The following is a 14,903-nucleotide window of genomic DNA, read 5'->3' as shown; positions in this document are numbered from 1 at the left end:
CCAGAATGTAAGCCTTTGGTAGCGTTTTGGGGGGTAAAAGGCGAGTTTTTTTTTTTTTTTTTCCCTCGCGTTTGTTATCAGTGACAAGCGCTCGGAGTACTAACCTCACTTTGTCAGCCAATTACTCGAAAACTATTAGACTTATCGATTTTCTGTAACAACCATGATCTATACCATTAAATTCTACGTATGATCAATACCAAAATGTAAGCATTATTTTACGTTTTGTGTGAGAAAAGGCGGTGGAAATGAATGTCTCTTCGCGGCTGTTACCATTGATTAACGCTCGTAGTAATACTCTCACTTTGTCGGCCAATTACTCGAAAACTATTGGACGTATCGATTTCACGTTTGAACCATGATAAAGAGCAGTAAATTCTACGTATGTACAATACATAACTATGTAATATTTATGATAAGAATTCGTTGTTACGTAGGCGGGAACATTGCGTACGCCGTGCACGCATCACGAAAGTCAATCATGGACGGAGTGCCTAGTACTTTCTTTCGATTTACTCGAGAACTATGAGGCGTATGGGGTTCTTCTTTGAGATGGGGAAAGCTGGTGAATTTGGGCATATTACTATGTAATAAAAACATAAGGTGTCTGGGAAAATTTAGCTATCAGAGGTCAGTGAATTTTTTCCGAAAATGGCTTTCAATTTTTGGCCATTTTCTCGAAAAGTATACATCATATCTCAACCGGATTTTTTCGTTAGAAAGCTGATGAAATTCTCTATAAAAACTTATTAGATCATTTTCCTGTATGATGGAAAACATTCAAACGGCGATGTTGGGAAGTGAAAACAGTTTACTCGACCATGCTTCCAGGGCTAATAACTTTTTTTGCTGATGTTTTCCTGCGTTTTGGTCCTGTTTATTAGATAGAACAAACATCGATGCCTACCTTGAGAAAGGTTTCATGGGAATACATGGATTTTTGGGTGGCGAAAATAAGGCAAGAATGTGTTTCATTCGCTCAAATTTGCCGCGCGCGCGCTCCCCGGCCGGGCGGCTTCGTCGTATAAAATCGTGAGCCAGAAAACTTACTGAAATTTATCGTGTGCGAGAGGGTTAACATCAAGCGAGATGGATGGATGGATGGACGGATGGGTGGATGTGGAATCGTGGATGCTTGGACCGATGGTAGAGTTCCTGCTGTTTCGTCCTTCCACCTGCCGACAAAAATCATCATCAATATCATCATCATCATAATCATCATCATCGTAGTTGTCGTCCTCATTACCACCACCATCATCATCATCATCATCATTATTTACACCGTCATTCTCATTATAATTACCATTCTCCTCCTCCTCCTCATCATCATCATCATATTATTATTATCATCATCACCTACCTTTCTATCTATATCTGTTTATCTATAGCCAGACGCCTTAATCCCGTAATGGGTGACCACAAGCAAATCGCCTTCATGATGTACTGTCCTCTACCATTTAGCTCAAGTATCCCACTCATATGTTTCTACTCTTTCCCTCCATCTCATCGTCGGTCTCCCCATCCCCCTCTATCCTTCCAGCTAACTCATGTGCACTCTTCTAGTCATTTTCTTATTCGCCATCCTCTCCACATGGCCAAACCACCTCGAAGTGTTTCTCTTAACGCTTTCAGTCTCATCCACATCAGCATCACAACGCTCCTTCATCTGCCCATTTGTCTGTCTGTCTCTCTATGAAACTCCACATGCTCCTCTCAAGTAGCTCATTTCCACCGCTCTCACTCTTGACTTGTGTCCTTCCAGCAAGATCCAAGCTTCACTTCCATACTTTAAAGTGGGAATCACAGCATGCAGTGCCCTTTTTTTTTTAACACTTTCATCCTCAGTTCCCTCTTCCTAATCACTACTTTTTAGAGAACAAGCAACCCTTCTTCCCTGACGCATCATTCCAGTCACTTCATCCTCTAATCTTCCATCCTTATTCATCACATTACATAAATACTTAAATGCACTCATATTCTTCCATTTCCTGGCTATGCAGCCTCACTGTGCATTCTGTAACCTCATACGTTGAGAGGTTAAAGCATCACCACCATCAGCATCAACATCATTATCACCATCAATATCATCACCATCAGCCTGTGACACACCACTTCATGATAAGGACCGTCTCACCTTTCTCCACTCTGATCCATTGATTGTTACCCAGTTCCGTCCTTGCTCGGTAGATCTGCATCATATGATCTCTCCATCTTGTTCTCTGTGCACCTTTTCTTCTCACTCCATCTCTGGCTTGCCATTCAGTTACGCTCGCTGTCCTTCTGTTATCTCTTCTGTGAAAGACGTGACCTGAGGTGTGTGTGTGGAGTTACCTGGAAACAAGCTCAGAATTACTAGATGCGGGAGCTTAAGGACCCTTTGGTTAATCCCCTTGGTGTGGTGTGGTGTGGAAGGGTGGTTGGTGTGGTAAAGTTTGAGGTGGTGTGGTGTGGGGTGGTGTGGTGTTGGGTGGTGTGGTTTGGGGTTGTGTGGTGTGGGGGTTTTGTGGTGTGTGGTTTTGTGGTGTGGTATGGTATGGTATGGTATGGTATGGCGTGTTGTGGTGCTGTGCGGCTTCACTGTCCCTAAAATCTAGAGGAATGTAGAACCTCGTTCGAAAATCATTAGTGAGAAGCAGATGGACATGGCCGCTCTTTGATGTGCCCTGATAAAACGTAAACGAAACGTGTGTTGCATCCTCACAACTAAACCAATATAAATAAGGAGAATTATTCCATTTAAATAATTCACGGTCCAGAGAAAGACCAAAACTGAGCTACTGTTTCGGACACACATCCATCCCTTTCCTTGCGATAAATAAAGAGACAGTGAACAATGATTTTTGAAACCCATTGAGTGACCTTAGGAATCCAGTATGTTTTTTCAGAACATAGTGTAAATGTTTAGTATTTGTATGGCCAAGAAGAGCAATATCCCTGACCTCATTTGCACTCTTATGATATAAATAGTTCGAGTGTGAGGGAAATGCTGTACACACGCACGCACGCACGCAAATACACACAAGCATGCGCGGACACACACACACACACACACACACACACACTCTCTCTCTCTCTCTCTCTCTCTCTCTCTCTCTCCTACACACAGTCACCAACTACATTTGAAGAGAAACGAAAAACAAGAGGTGACTCAGCTATAGACATGAAGATCGTCGCCGTCACCATCATCATCGTCATCACCATCATCATCGTTGTCGTAGTCGTCATCATCATCATCATCATCATCGTCATCATCATCATCATCATCATCGCCAGGAGCAACAGCGTCAAGCACAGCAATCATCACAACCCTGTTAAAGAGTTACTACCTAAGTTCCATCACCGTCATCATCATCATCATTATTATCCCAGCTGCTTCATCATCATTACAATCACCATAATCTCGGTCCAGTTAGTTGGTTCAGGAGTTTCAACATCACTATCACCATCAGCATCACTATCATCATTATCAATATCATCTTCGACAACCCTATTATCATCACCATCAGCCTGTGACACACCGCTGCAGGATAAGGACCCCTGTTCAATCTAACTTGGCGTAAAATTGCAATCTCTTTCTTAAATTTTGTGTTGTGACAAGGGGTTAACACTAGATTGATGCTAGTCACGAAGAAGGGACGTGGAAATGATGCAGAGCTGTATATTTGTCCAAATTTACCACTGCACTACGGGAAATCAGCTGCAAAAAAACGACGATCTCGGCCTAGGCAAATGAAGGAACGAACAACATAATATACTGTGTGTGTGTGTGTGTGTGTGTGTGTGTGTGTGTGTGTGTGTGTGTGTGTGTGTGCGTGCGTGAGTTCGTGCATGCATGAGTGTGTGTGCGTGTGTGCGCGCGCGTGTGCGAATGTATGTGTGTGTGTGTGTGTGTGTGTGTGTGTGTGTGTGTGTGTGTGTGTGTGTGTGTGTGTGTGTGTGTGTGTGTGTGTGTGTGTGTGCATGCGCTTCAGGACAAAATAATTTACATACAATAATTTTTTCCATCACATTGTCCCTCTCATATCTGAATCGCACTTATCAGTATACATTCAGGTCCCAAACTGTACTGTTGGGTGGACATGGACAAGGAGGCAGGCAAGCCTAGTCCACCAGTCTGATCGGAACGAGAATCTACAGGATGACACTCACACTGCTATTTCACTGGTCTGAGACACCAAGATTGAGGCGGTACAAGGCCTCCATCTCCCTCACACCAACAGCCCCCTTGTCTCATCAGAATTACGTCTAGTAGCCTCATAGGTAATATTTCTTTGGGCCATGATACTTTCTGGCTGTCAGTGCGATATCCTTGTGTCCTAATGTAGTCACCTTAATGGCTAAAAACAGCAAATATCCAACACTTACCTCAGAGGAATGATGCTACAGCAACACACACACACCCTCGCCCTTCCACTGTCATACGGCCACTAGCAAAAGTAGCCAAGTAGCGACGCCTACCAAGACGAGAGACTTGTCCAGCTACTTTTACAACCACTAGATGGTACCCGGGCCCTCTCATGGTAGGGGCAACTCTAGTATTTTATTCCAGGTACTGCTGGGCGATAGCATTCAGCTGAGAGTGAGTCATAAGAGTGTTAATACTGTCTCTGTTAACTCTCATGATCATACAGGTCTCTTTACCAGCCCTACCCAAAAATAAATTGTGTGTGTGTGTGTGTGTGTGTGTGTGTCGATAGCGAAGATACCTAATGTAAATGATATGTCATACCCAGTGATTCACGATGATGTAAACAGGGCTAACGATAACGCTGAATTGTTGTGTACTATATGTATTGATAACAGATTGGTTGTCACTAATAACCTCATGTATGCTGACAAACATTTTCCTGGTAATAAAACATATCGGAGACGCGGCACCTGGGTTTCGGAGGTGGATACATGTGTGGCGTCACCGTCTCTGATAGACTATATGAGTGATTTTTCTGTGTTAAGGCGGGGTGACCTCCCTTCCGATCATGCCCCCATTACAGTAACAGTTACGTGTTCAGGCGTAGATTTGGACAGTCTCATGACGAGGGCGGGTCGCTAGGGGATCACGCAGCCCTTCATGGAAATGCTGGCAAGACTTGTTTAATGAGAAAGTCAATCAGATTTAACAGAATAAAAAAAAGAAGCATTTGTGAATAATATTATGCAAAGAGTACCTAATGAAGATTATGTAAATGTTGAAGCTTTTGAGAAGCGCATCACTGACGCTTTATACTCCTGTGCGGAGGACAATATAGGCAGGGTAGACAGAGCAGTAGAGATAGGTGGTAGCAATCTTGGTAGGTGGGAGAGGATGCTGGATGATGCTGATGACGCAAGAGTGTGGAGAGCAATTGATTGGAAAGGAGACTTTAACATGGACAGACCTGATGAAATCTTGTGCCCCAGTGATGAGGATTTTAAATTCCATTTTGAGTCTGTGCTGAACAGAGAGGATGTGAACAATGAGGTTGTAGATGAGGTGACAACTGATGTCACTATCCCCGTACTGGATGAGCCCATCTCGCCCGCACAGGTGCACCAACAAGTAAAGAAAATAAAGCCTGATAAAGCGTGTGGGCCAGACGGGCTCCCCCCGGGTGTGTTGACTCTACTCCCAGCGCAGTGGATACTTGCTATTACAACGTTATTTAACAATGTGTTTTGCTCTGGTTTGTATCCTAGCTCATGGAAGAGGGCAAAAATGTTCACTATTTTTAAGAAGGGAAACAGAGGAGACCCTAATAATTATAGGGGAATCAGTGTCAGAAATTGCATAGCTAAACTATATGACATGGTGTTATGTGAGCGGTTAGGAAGATGGTTTACTCCTTTCAGGGAACAGGCAGGAGCGCAAAAGAACCGCGGTTGTACGGAACATATAGTTACTTTGCGCCTCCTTATTGATACTGCAAAGAGAAAGAAACTAAAACTTTTTGTAACATTTATAGATTTTTCTAAGGCGTATGATTTAGTTCCGAGACGAAAGTTGTTTTCAGTTCTAAAGAGGTTAGGTTGTGGCGTGGTGATGCTAGCAGCAATAGCAGCGATGTACCGGGTAACGGAGAGTATTGTGGGCGCTGCCGTCATGACTGCTACAGTAGGTGTTAGGCAAGGATCTCCGACCTCATGCCTCTTATTTGTACTCTTTGTCAATGAACTGATAAAGGTAATGAAGGAGAAATGTCACCCAGAAGGATTTCTACAATAGTTACACATCCTAGTCATGATGGACGATACTGTGTTGCTTTCAACAAGCAGAGATAGCATGATACGGAAACTAGAGATAACATACCAATACTGTCAAGATTATGGGATGATGATAAACAGTAGTAAGACTAAATTTTTTGTGATAAATGGCGAGGATGGGGACGCGGAGCCGATCTACGTGGGGGACATGGTTATTGAGCAATGTTCTAGTTACGTGTACTTAGGTTCACCCTTCACGAGTGATGGCTCCGTGTCCTCAGCCGTTCAGCTGCATGCAAAAAACAAGCTATGTCATGTTTTGAAATATGTGTCTTTTGTAAATAAGAATAATGATGTCCCGTTTATTGTAAAAAGGAGAGTGTTTGATGCAGCCTTGATCTCATCCCTAATGTACGGTTGTGAGTCATGGGTTGGTGGTGACGTTAAACCCGTCATTAAACTTTACAACTGGGCGTTGAAACAATTGTTGGGAGTGAGAAGGTCGACATCCAACCTTGTGTGCTATGCTGAGGCGGGCTATCCGACACCTCAGGACTTTATTAAGTGGTCCCAACACAAGTTTTTTCATAGAATGTGGGTAGAGAGATCTGTTATGCATGACGATCTGCTGTCACTTGCCATCAGAATTACCACTGACGCAAGGACGCACACAGGGAAAATTGTTAAGGAGTTCATTCAGAATGAAGTCTCCGGCAAATCTTTCTTAATTGTTAATGTTCGCAATATGATTACAGACTCAGTTGCATCTAGGTGTCGTGTTTATAGAGAAATTAATCCTGACTTTGTATTACATGATATATATAAAACAAAACACTTGGTCAGCGAGTCACATCGTATGTCATTCACAAGATTCCGTGTGTGTGGCCATAGCTTGGCGGTGGAAACTGGAAGGTGGAACAGGAGGGGGCGTGGTAGTCTTCCCATTGAGGAGAGATTATGTATCTGTGGTCTTATTCAAACAGAGAGACATGTGGTAGAGGTGTGCCCTTTAACAGAGGATATCAGAGAACAATATAATTTTAGGAGAATGGCGGATCTTTTCGGAGAAGCTTTTACTCTTGAAAAAACATGCAAAGTAATTCATGATATCTTAATGGTGTATCATTAACATTTGTCAGCTGATTCATCATTTGTTTTGTTATTGTAATTGCTTAGATACCGGTAAGTCTTTTGGCTGTATTTTGATGAATTATTTTGTGGACTATGGCTGTTTAGTATTGTGAATTTGTTATAATCTTTTGTACAAATTATATGCATATATGTTTTTGTGATTGTGTATATGAGAATATATTGTAAGCTGTGGTCAATAAACTATCTATCTATCTGTGTGTGTGTGTGTGTGTGTGTGTGTGTGTGTGTGTGTGTGTGTGTGTGTGTGTGTGTGTGTGTGTGTGTGTGTGTGTGTGTGTGTGTGTGTGTGTGTGTGTGTGTGTGTGTGTGTGTGTGTGTGTGTGTGGGTGTGTGTGTGTGTGTGTGTGTGTGTGTGTGTGTGTGTGTGTGTGTGTGTGTGTGTGTGTGTGTGTGTGTGTGTGTGTGTGTGTGTGTGTGTGTGTGTGTGTGTGTGTGTGTGTGTGTGTGTGTGTGTGTGTGTGTGTGTGTGTGTGTGTGTGTGTGTGTGTGTGTGTGTGTGTGTGTGTGTGTGTGTGTGTGTGTGTGTGTGTGTGTGTGTGTGTGTGTGTGTGTGTGTGTGTGTGTGTGTGTGTGTGTGTGTGTGTGTGTGTGTGTGTGTGTGTGTGTGTGTGTGTGTGTGTGTGTGTGTGTGTGTGTGTGTGTGTGTGTGTGTGTGTGTGTGTGTGTGTGTGTGTGTGTGTGTGTGTGTGTGTGTGTGTGTGTGTGTGTGTGTGTGTGTGTGTGTGTGTGTGTGTGTGTGTGTGTGTGTGTGTGTGTGTGTGTGTGTGTGTGTGTGTGTGTGTGTGTGTGTGTGTGTGTGTGTGTGTGTGTGTGTGTGTGTGTGTGTGTGTGTGTGTGTGTGTGTGTGTGTGTGTGTGTGTGTGTGTGTGTGTGTGTGTGTCTGTCAGTTCACTACTCGTCAAAGAACCTCTGCATGAGAAGACATGCTTTTAAAGTTAGGGCACAAATGCAATGTGCTCTGTAGTCATCTACACTAATAATAATGTCACGCTTCGTCTCCCCTTTGTGTCTCCTTGCCTTGTATCTGTCTGTCTTCTGCCTGTCTGTCTCTCTGTCTTCCTGTCCTTCTATTGCAAACCGCAAACTTCTCAACTGTCCACAACGTCCTAGATTATCATTGTAACACGTAGTATATTATTTTTTCATTGTTAAGTGGCCCAAATTTTCGTCCTTTTGCAGCTTACTTCACATGGATCATTGGAAGAGACGGACAACGCTACGGCTCCCTTTCCATACCACTTTTTTGTGACTTACGTTTTCTAGCATTAATCTATTGCTACAACTCAGCATTCAGGTTGGAGGGATGGAAAATTTGAGCCAAGTTAGAGTAAAACGAGTACAGAATTATAGTCGTGGCGCACGCCTCTGAGGTTGATATTATATGAGACGCATGTGATTCGTGTATAATATGTTCGTGTATAATAATATTCGTGTATAATATATTCGTGCTTATCATATTGATTCGTGCATAATATGATACGAAATCGGTCGCGCTTATTAATGGTAAGTTGCCAGGGTACGATAATGACAACCTCAGGGTCGTGAGCCGCGAGTATAGAAAAAGTCAAACAGCATACCTTTGGAGGGTGCAGCGGGAACAAGGCGAGATCACAGGCAGGAGGACAATGGCGAGAAAATGCAGCAAAATCTATCCACCAGCTTATGAAGTGACGCCAACAACTCTCGTGCCTCACAGTCGATTCAAACGCCAGTCCACTTTATCAATAAACACCTGTGATTCTAGAGTATTGTAACAGAAAATCAAATAATTGTGTAGACGTGATGTGCTGATGCACTCTCTCCACGGAGTCTATCTCTGAGCTACTGTTTATTATTTGCTCATCACAATGCTTCGAAATTGATGAGCCTCTCGCTCGGACATGACGGCTGACTGAACCTTTATCTTTGTCTTGTACCCCTGACCTTTTACTGAATGCTATTAAAACAAAAAAAAATTACTTCATCCTAACCTAACTCAAAGTCTAATGACAGAGATAATCTGCTCGCTTGACTTCCCCGCGCACCTTTTGTGACGCCACAGATTAAGTCGGGGTGGGCTTCCTATTCAGAGAAAGCAGTAAAATGAATGGGTAACCGCGAACAATTAGTCACTGTCCGCTGACTCTTCCTGCTTGGATTCCAGCGACAACGTTCCCGAGTTCGTAAGGGCTTGTTTAGAATGGTAAATTCAAAATCTAAATAAAGAAATAAGATAATCTGCTGACTTTTCCTTATAATCTTGCTAACAGACAGGCTGGCAGACAAAGGCAGACAGGCTAGTAGTCAGGGAGGCAGAAAAGGCAGACAGGCAGGAAGTCAGGTAGACAGACTGATAGATAGATATATAAACCTGGCCAAACACATAGCTTCATCGGGCTTTCTCGGTTGACTGTAATAACATCCACTAGTGGCAGAAACAACGATTTTTTTTTTTTTTTGTGGTCGCTTTTCTGATTACATATTTTGTTTTCAGCCATACTCGTACCAGATCACGTCAGTTAACAATGATGTGCGTATCTGAGGATTAATAAAGCTTTAGTTTCACTCTGTATATGAGAAAAAAAGGCAGTGAAAACATCGATAGTACCCCCGAACAGTCCAATACCACAGCCTTCTCCCACTCGCCTCTGTCTACGTTTTTTTCCTTTAACCATTCTTATCCTCAAATGGAGAGTTGTGGCAGACTCCTGTATTCCATAAACTAGCATGTTATTCGCTCTACGTACAGAGAATTATGCGAAAATCTTGCACGCCATTCGCCACGAGATTTTGGGTAAAGAGATTTTGAAGTGATGTTGGGTGTGGGAACTCTCTATCTTGACTGCTTTTGGGCTGGGAGTTTACTGTTAGTAGTAGTAGTAGTAGTCGTAGTAGTAGTAGTAGTAGTAGTAGTAGTAGTAGTAGTAGTAGTTTGAGAGATCAGCATTGCATCCTTCATTGACGAAGAGTATGGAATCTTCAGGTTAGAAATGTCCGGTAGAGTTGCGCCATGTGAGCAGTGTCTGATTTGACCGGTTCCTTTTAATCCAAGAGACGACATTTTGAGCATTATCTCAGCTCTTGGTATCTCTGCACTTCTAACCTTTCAAAATTTTCCAACCAGATTTTCATATAGTAACTTATCTTAAGGGTACTACTGAGCCTCCATGACTAACACAGATAGTGGAGTACCGACATATCCAGTACTCCAATGCTAGGGAGGCCATGTGGGGTGCTTTTGGTCATGCCTGAGTTCGCTGGCTATTCTTTGGTTTGTTCTTAAATTCTGGCGTCCTTAATTAACCCATTATGTACTCAGAGCATTTTCACAGAATGCTTACTTAATTATGCTTGTTATTTACGGCTAATATTTAAGCCTGTTCATATTAAAAAAGGGTAATTACACAAGATATCAGTTATTTATTTGATGACATGTTCAGCTTAGGAAAGAAATTAAGACATAATTGTATTTCACGTTTATTTGTATCAACATCTACACTTCGTTGCTTTGAAAAGATAATGTTAGGTCGTTTCGAAGACTGGTGAGTAGAGAGGGACCGGCGGGGATGTGTGGTGGTGTGGGGCGGGATATTGTGACACACTGCAGAAAAGAAATGCCACATAGCTCTCTGTTCGTTGCTCCTGTTACTGGCCCCTCGTCACCCATGCAAAAGGAATAATATCTTAGTTAACCGTCACTGCCACTGATTTATCGTATTAAATAAAGTCGTCTTGAGATAGTATGAATAAAATAAAAAAAAATATGATCCAGGATTCACTAGGGTAATCATATCACAACCAGGGTCTTCTATGCCATATTCTACTGCATGTGACATTGTGAGGTGTGGATATGTGGAAGTGTAGCTATGTGCAGGTGTGCGTGTGTGTGTGTGTGTGTGTGTGTTCAAAGGGATATTAACCAGCCTTATCCAAAATATATCGATAAGAAGATCCTTACTTGACTGGTGGTAGGTGACTATGTTACCATGGCAACCTCCCACACCACCACATTTACATAAAGACATTTCCTCACCAGCTAGATCCGTTAGAGAGTATTTTGTGTGTGTGTGTGTGTGTGTGTGTGTGTGTGTGTGTGTGTGTGTATGGAGATACGGTTATATCTAAGGTGGATCTGCAGGACTCTGTGGGACTGTTTGGCCTTATGTACGGCTTGGATAGGTAGTTCGTAGGCTGATGAGGACTATGAGGAGTGCAAGTATAAGCACCCTATAAAGGGTGCTATTCTTAAGCAGTCCACCCTCAGTCACACGAGAAGTGAAACATACAAACACAAAGTTTCAGTCACACAAGGCACACACAAAATATATAAAATAGACGAAACACGAAGCGAGCACCCCCCCACACACACACACACAAAACCACGCCCACCTCCTGTGATGTTTGACTTTGGAAGGACCGACCAACAAAAGACCGTAATGCATAAACCAATTTATTTTAGCCCAGTCTCAACTAACCTATCCAGATTTGCTGGAACTGAACCCTGCCTAACCTCGAATGACCTAATCCAACCCAAGTTAACCCAACCTAATCTAACTTAACCTCACCTAACCCAGTCTAACTGTATTTAACCTAACAATCTCACGTAACCTCCCAATACCTAACTTAACCAATTCTGACGCAGCCTAACCTCATCTAACCCTACCTAATCCTACCCAGTCTCACTTAACCATACCATACCCGACCTAACCCAACCAGTCAAGCCTAAAATGACCTAATCCAACCTAATCTAACCCAGCCTAACCCAACCAAATAAAACCCAACCCAAAACCTATCAAAATCGACGTATTCTAAAGCAATCTAACCTCATCCGTCTATATCTAGTCGAAGTGAACCCAACCCAACCAAAAATTACCTAATCAGACCAAACCCTGCCCAAAGTGACCTAACCTAACTTTCGATCGGCTATAAAAGCGTTCGCTAAGAAATTTTGCTGCCTGAAAGTCTACGGATGTCACATTCCAAGTATCGCCTGTTCTGTGTACATAAGTTTGTGTGTTTGTGTGTGTGTTTATTTAGGAGTGAGATGTGTACTACAGGGAAAAATTTACACTCTCTCTCTCTCTCTCTCTCTCTCTCTCTCTCTCTCGTGTTAAAAAATTGGGTACACAATCGGCACGATGCGTCCTTCTAATGTAGTACAGACAAAAAACGAGAGAGAGAGAGAGAGAGAGAGAATCCTCCCGTAGATAATTAGGTCCAACTGCTAGTGTTGTGTTGAATGGAAGAGGCAGTACATAACAGCCCTCCCTCCCGCCCTCCTTCCTGCCTCCTGTTTATAATCCTCTGTTGTTTTTTCTATTGTTTTGGCCCACTGTTACAGTCAAAACAAAAGACAATGACCAGAAATGACTCCCGTAGTGTCCAACGCTCCGTCAGATAGAGGAGACAATCAAGGCAATCAACACAGCCTGATCTCCTGCCCTCCTTGTTGTCTTTTGTTTTTAAGGCCCTACTGTTTTTCGTATATTGTTTTTCTGGCCCAGTGGTGCTTTTTCCTGTACATTGCTTTGGTGTGTGTTATGTAATGTGGCCTAAAACTTGAGTCCCTTCCACTTGGTACTCTGTCTGAGGTTTAAGTGACTGGATGTGTTTTGTTCCTATTTCTGTCTGCATCCTCGTACTCTCTCTCTCTCTCTCTCTCTCACACACACACACAAGGATAGGATACTTTTCTTAAGTGGGCAAATCGAGTGAGAACACAATACTTCAGCTAAAATTTGGTATCACTAAGTAAAACTCTTGCCCAGTATGGCTTGTAAAATTGCCCTGCTTTAAGGAACACCAAAGCATTGTCTCCTTTCCAGCTATTGAACTCTCTCTCTCTCTCTCTCTCTCTCTCTCTCTTCCCATAGAGCCAAGTATAGCCGAAAAACACCCAAAACGTTTCCGCTAGACAAGAACAGAGCATCATTATTTTTTCTCTGCTCAGCTGTTGTGCCGATCATGGCATGTCGTGGCTTTCTTAAACTGTGGGGAAAGCTGTTTTCCAGTGGTACCAGATATCTGCCAAAACAAAGACAAATGCTGCAGAAAATAAGGGCCACAAATTTACCCTTGCCCTCTCGGATACGTTGTACGCCTAGTGACAGGACACTATAACTCGATCACGCTATCTCAGTCATCTCTCCTTTACTACCTTTTAAAGTTACAGACCGAGGAGAAAAGTTGACTTTTTTGCCTTGCAACAGGTTGCCGTCATCACCAAGAACTAACACAAGCAATAACGAACCCTTATCATCAGTAGTTCTGGCCAGTACTAGCAAAATCAAAGTGGTTCCGTGCAAGTCTCACCGTTCCCATCATCACCCAAGGACAGTACTAACACAGTACCTTGCTTTAAGCTCACATCATCAATATACTACGTTGCAATACAGGAAGGTTAAAATCTCAGAGTGGTGTGGTACGGGACAGCCAAAGTTTGTCCACATTCCCTACCGGTTGTGGCAATGTGGGCTGTTACATGAACTATTTCTATGTGATAGCAATATGAAGTACACAAGAAAAGAGTATGGGAAGGAAGGATATTCCCTGTCTCTGGGGAGGAAAGAGAAATACGCAAGATACGACGCAATGCTGGCTGAGAAATTCCGATGAACTCTTGGTCATGGCTGTGCAGAATAAAATCATCAGTCATTATCATCATCATACACACGACCAGATTAAAGTGCTATGGCCAAATACCTTGCAACTAGCTATGGGTCGACTTAATACCACATTGCTATAGGTCCACATCATCATTATATCATCATCATCATCATCATCATCACCATCATCAAACTATCATCGACAATTTCAAAGCACGCTACCTTGCAATTGGCTGTGGGTCGAGTTGAGACCACTTTCAATGGGGTCAGCGTTGATTAGCCTGGCCAGAGCCGCCTCCGTCAGTGTCACCAGCCCAGTCTCGGGGTCGGCGCTCCACTGGCCTGCCTGTAGACCCCCGCCACCGCCACCATCTCCCTCAGTCTTACCTCCGTCGCCAAGTCTCATCTCTTCCACCATCATCCTTGGACTTAAACCTCCTCTATTTGGAAGGTTCTCTGCTACCTTCTCAACCAGCTTGAAGGCTTGTACTCTTGTCGTAGCGAAAAAAAATTGTGTCTTGTCCTTATATCTGCCGGAATCGTATCATTATCCTTTCAGGTGAACCTCCTGTGTCTTGAAGGTTCTCTGCAACCTTCTCAACCAGCCTAAAGATGCTTCGTTGTAAAGAAATATACTAATGGAGTTTTAGTTACTTCTGCCGGAATGGTATCACACAATCGTCCTAAGCACTGATGCCGTCCCTCATTATCACGGAGCTAACAGGATCATCGACACTCAGAAAATGTTAGGTAAATTCACTGTTCTATTCCAGAAAAATACACTGCATGTAAACCATAAGGCTTTGAGCTTGGACCTCTGCAGGAGGGAAGGGGACTGGGTGAGACTTCTTCAGGGGGTGAAGGAGGTTTTTGAGACTTCTGGAGGAGGAGTAGGCCACTGAATGAGACTTGTAGGTGCTCAAGGAAGCTTTTGAGACTTTTGCAGGAGGGGAAAAATACTGCTGTAGGTGCTCAAGGAGGCTTTTGAGA

Source organism: Coenobita brevimanus, chromosome 35 (genome assembly GCF_032717465.1).
Source record: "Coenobita brevimanus isolate Jiangsu-jjx chromosome 35, ASM3271746v2, whole genome shotgun sequence".
Lineage (NCBI taxonomy): Eukaryota > Metazoa > Arthropoda > Malacostraca > Decapoda > Coenobitidae > Coenobita > Coenobita brevimanus.
This window is presented reverse-complemented; position numbering follows the sequence as displayed.